The sequence below is a fragment of the Microtus ochrogaster genome, chromosome 16 (assembly GCF_000317375.1).
Source record: "Microtus ochrogaster isolate Prairie Vole_2 chromosome 16, MicOch1.0, whole genome shotgun sequence".
Lineage (NCBI taxonomy): Eukaryota > Metazoa > Chordata > Mammalia > Rodentia > Cricetidae > Microtus > Microtus ochrogaster.
The window spans coordinates 22,937,852-22,943,119 of record NC_022018.1 but is presented as its reverse complement, the minus strand read 5'-3'; the positions used below and the strand labels follow the sequence as shown (position 1 = coordinate 22,943,119).

At 43.5% G+C, this 5,268-nt stretch overlaps 1 protein-coding gene across 3 annotated transcripts in view; it reads left to right on the top strand.

Annotated features, from left to right (window-relative positions):
* Positions 1–5,268, top strand: part of Camk1d (calcium/calmodulin dependent protein kinase ID) — a 413,808-nt gene that overhangs the window by 262,541 nt on the left and 145,999 nt on the right. The gene's annotated exons all lie outside the window — the stretch shown is intronic.

Below are 5,268 nucleotides of genomic sequence, written 5' to 3'. Positions count from 1 at the left end.
GTTTCTAAAATCTCAAAGCCAGCCTCCATCCAATAACATACTTACTCAGCAAATCTCTACCTCCACAAGGTTCCTTTACTCCTCAAACATTGCCACTACTGGGGACCAGATATTCAGATACATGAGCCTATAGGGGACAATTCTCCTATAAACCACCACAACATCTAATAATCCCTTGTAGAGTGACACCCCAGGTATGTACAGCAGGACCACTCAAGTAAGCATTACAAAAGGGAGGGGACATGCCACCAACTAGCAATTAGACCACATGAAAAGAAGGGGAGATCTTTTCTGCCTGCTCATGAACCAAGAGTCTGTCTCCCTTCTTCCAATAGTTGGATTTAGTTACTGAAAATTCTAACTGGCAGTGGTTGTACATATTTATAGGGCATGCTGTTGAGTTTTCTCAATGCGTGGATAAAATGTAATGGGCATTTAGGTTGCTGGAAAATCCATAACCTAAAACATTTATTACTTCCCTGTTTTGAGAACATCCAAAACCCAGTCTAGTAGCTATTTTGAAATTTATAGCTAACTCTGTCCTCAGGTAGAGGTCATTTCTCCTATGCAGTTGCACCATATTCTTTAGCCAACCTCCCCTTCCCTCGCCATCCCTCCCTGCCCCGGGTCAGCGCGTTACACCCTCTATGATTTCAACTTCTTAAGCCTCTGCATGTAAAAAGGAACATTTTTAAAAAATCTTTCTGACCTGTTTTACTTAACAAATTGTCCTTCACACTTAGACGTGCTGCCGTCTTGATTGTCCATGGGGACAACCGCACTGTGACTTTCCCATCAGCTCCCACTGTAGGACTCTGCCTGGAGTGCTACAGCCTCGTGACCCCTTTCCAACAGGGCAGCCTGGGGCAGCTGGCACTCTGCAATTCTCCGCCTTTAGCCTGGACAATGGCTTCCCAGTTGCCCTTTCTGATGCTTATTCTTTGAGGTTATTGAGAGCAGCACTCTTGCCTCTGCCCAAGCTTCTCGTCCAGCCTAACACCTTTTAGAACCCTACCCCTGCGGTTATTCTGCACTCTCTTTTCTTCTTAGCCTGGTATGGCTACCTTGCAAATGCAAAAAATCCCACACCAGGGCCCTCTCTGTATTCTCTGCAGCTGAGCTGCTAGGGTCCTGCAGAGACATTTGCATAGTGAGAATTAGACTCAGCCCCCCATGGCTCTGACCTCCTTTCCTGCTCCTTGTAGACACTCCTGTTCAGTTCCGTTTTCCCTAAGTCTACCTTGCCTTTTGTAAGCTTTCTGCTCTAAGATAGAAGAACATATTTATTCAACTGGTGTCAAACCTCCTTAGAACCAAATCCCCACATTTTGGTTGCATTGCTTAATAAAACAGTTGGATTTTTTTTTTTTAGAATTTTATTTATGTGTATAAGTGTTTCGCCTACATGTATGTGTGTGCATTGCCCTTAGAGGCCAGAAGGGGGCATCAGATTCCCAGGCATGGAATTACAGATGCTTGTAAGCCACCATATGGGTGCTGGGGATCAAATTCAGGTCCTCTGAAGAGCAGCCAATGCTCTTCAATGCTGGGCCGTTTATCCAGCCCCACAGTTGGAAACTTTTAATTACTGTGTTATATTAAGTGACCTCAATAGTAGTATTTGAAGTTAGTAGCCAACTGCAGTCACTGATTGGAGCTAAATCTTGAAACACATTCCTATAAAAGAAATGGAACAAATTAAATGATAAGAGCTCAAATACTGTATGAGTTTTCAAAAATCTCTAATTGTACTCTGGAATAGCTTGGTCTGTGGAAAATATCTTGGTGGATTTCTATTTTTTTATTGGATAATTTTATATCTGTCTAGCAGTGAGAAAAGATGGAGAGTATGATTACATTATAGCATCCAGCTTTGAGAAAGCACAAGAAATCTGCTAATAGGAATAGTTTATTTTTACAAGGTTTATCTTCTTTAAAGTGTCAAAGAGAGTAGCAAATAATAGATAGGGGGACGGATGAGCTGGTAAAATGCTTGCCCTGAGCGTGACGCACCCAGAAAGCCAGGCGTGGTGGTGCACCCCGGTTACCCTGGTGCTGGAAAGGGAGGTCTCTGGGACTTGATGGAAATTGGAAAGGATGAACGTGTGGGTGGTTTGAAACTCAGAAATCATAAAAACGTGACTTCCAAGATTATATTACAAATACATAGAAATAATGAATGTGTTGGAAAAAGTAGATTCTTACAGACAGGGCTGTAGAAGCAGTTATTAATTTAAAGTAATCAAAACATATGAATTCTGCCAAGATGAATTATTCTGCTTAGATGATTCCCTGTTAGGTAATTTGTAGAAAGAAGTTAAAATGTTTTTGCTTGAATATACTTTGTTATAAGTTATTTAACAAATTTGAAATAGTTAGAAAGTTTTAGTTTTTAAGTTTGGATTCTGGGGATCAAATCACATGAGGTCTGTACATAACAAGAAAATTACTGTTACACACACAGCCTTCTGACATTCTACTTTTCCTTCTTCTTTGTTTTTACTGTTGTTCTTTTAATTTTAAGTATTTATTGTGTGTGTGTGTGCGTGTGAGTATGTGTGTGAACATGTGCATACATATGACGGAGAGAGAATGTGCTCTGTGGACTATATGATATCCCAGATGGAAATGAGAGCCAAATAGCTGATACACCATCTGCATGTCTTTCCAAGGGCCCCTGCAGAATTAAGACTTCCCTCCTAAAGAGTACAACCATGGTTTCCACTAACTCTGCCACATTGAACCGTGAACTTTGCATTTTGCAAGTTCTTGGGAGCACGAGGCATGACTGAGTTCCAGTCCCTTGTGTAGGCACCAGTGCTAATGACTGGCCCTCTTACCTTTAGGGTTTCCATGTGGCTCGTTGAGTTTGCTCTAACATCTGCTTTCCTGGTGAGCTGGTAGGAAAGGCCCAGCCTCCTTCTGGGGAGCCTGAGTTCTCCATCACTGATGTCCAGGAATAGCTCTTCTGTCGCTGAATTATGCATATTCTTATTCAGAAAAGCTGCCCCAGGCTGCCTCACTGGTGATTCGCTGTCCTCCCTGCTCTGTCACAGGGCTTGGCAGAGAGGGGATGGCGTTGTGGGGTGGGGAACCGAGTCATGACGGATGAAGGGCAGGCGGGCGATCGGAGATGGATTGACTCCAGCTTTCAGGACAGATGAGTGAGAAGGACCTGAAGTGAAGACTGCAGGAGGTTCTGCAGAGATTAGGAGGGCGAGGTGGGACGCTGCCTGGCCCGCATCTGTCCTTCAAGTGCATCTTACTTTATTCCACTGTTTCACAGCGGCAGCTGTCCCTCTGTTTGTGAGCCATTCACCAGGCATGTGAAGAACCCCATTTTTCTGAATTTGAGTCCCAGCCGCCTGAGCCTTGCAGCATAGCACAGCAGTGAAAAGCAGACCAGGCCAGGCATGTCTGCAGTTTGCTTCCAAGAGTCTTTGTTAGCCTTTCTGGGAGTTAGTGTCTTTTATACACTGGGTGTTATTATGCCATTTATGTCTTATGTGCAACTGAAAATGTTATGTCTGGATAATTACCTTTGTGTGTGCTGATCTGGGATAATTGCAAAGATATGGCGCTAATGAATATGCCCAGCTTGTCATCGTGTGTGGTGTACTCTAAATCTGTGCTTTCAAGGAAAGCTACTTGGACATGCATAGGCATCTATGATAGGGAAGAACTGGAGGAATTTATAGAAAACTGGTAGGGACCAATTCTCAGCTTTATAATTGGATGTTTAAAGTGGGACAGGAACTTACTTTCTGTCTTACGTAGTAACTTTTGTGTGTATATGTATATATGGGTATGTGTGCATGTTCACAAGTATTTAAATATGTTTATGTGCATGCACAAATGTGTGCAGCAGAGTACAAATTTATGCTTGCATAAAGGATAAGACAGGAGCTCCCATTGGAACGTCACCAAGTAAGCTAAACTAATTGACTTGTAAGCTTCCAGGGTTTCTCCTTGTTCCCACCTCCTATCTCGCTGTCTCCGAGATTACAAGAACACGCCTCAGTGCCCAGCTCATTACAAGAGCTTTGGGAATGAAGGTCAGGTCCTTATTCTTGTTAGGTGAGTGTTTTACTGATGGAGTCACCTCTCTAGCCCTTGAAGTTTTCTTAAACCTTAATACATAAGATATGGTGTTGACGAGACAACCCGGTAGATAATAGTGCTTGCTATGCACCCTTGTAAAGGCTGAGTGTAGCCGCGTGTACCTGTAGCTTCAAGGGGGAGCAGAGACAGGCAGATCCTGCGGGCCTCACTCGCTAGCCAGTCTAGCCGAAATGGCGAGCTTCAGGTTCAGTGTTATAAAATAAGATGAAGAGTGTTGGAAGAAGACACCTGATAGCCCCTCAGGCCTGCACACACATGTCCATACACTGTACACACACTTACAATGAAGACAGAAAAATAGGGCATGTAAGAAAGCTCCGTTTGGGCTTCTTCCCGGAGTGTTATGGTTTCATTGTACAGATCCCTTCCCCGCTCGACCGGGCCACATCCCTCACTAACCTCCAATAGTAGCTATTGTGCTACCATTGGTAATTCTCACAGTAGCGAGAATCAATTATCACTCTGACCAAAAATAATTCACCATGCTGTCATAATCAGAACCTAAGCCTTGCTCTGCAAAGGTGCGAGGGGAGAAAAGGGGTGGTTCTCCTGATGTGCTGTGCCACACTGGGAATAGCAGGCCGGAGGGCGCACATTTTCAGAATGGCTTCATTTTTAACGTCAACCTTCATGCCGAGCCCTTAATGACTTGCGTCTTTAATTATCTCACTGAGCAGCTTATGTTGATTGAATATGAGCCACTCTCTTGGATTCAATGACTCTATGCTCAGAATAACATATCACTGTGTGTTTCAAGGTACTTTTTTAACACATGCTTATTGTGCTGTGCCCCCAAAACTGTGTCAGAAATATGTCTCTGCCTTCTCTCTCCTGGCTTTTGTGCCTGTGGTAGCATAAAGATGCTGTTGATTGCATTATTACTTGAACATGCGACTTCAGAATCTGTGCTTTATTGAGCACTTAATTTCATGGTGCTGTAGAATGATGATGGGTGGTTACGAGTGTCTCCTAAATCCCAGCTACGTTGTAGTATCTCATGAAAATATAATCACTGAATGAAACCAGTGGTATATATGTGTGTGCACCTTAGAAGCAACTAAATGGTAAGATGTAAGCTTTATTTTAAGACAAGAACCACGTGAGCCGGGCGGTGGTGGTGTGCGCCTTTAATCCCAGCACTCGGGA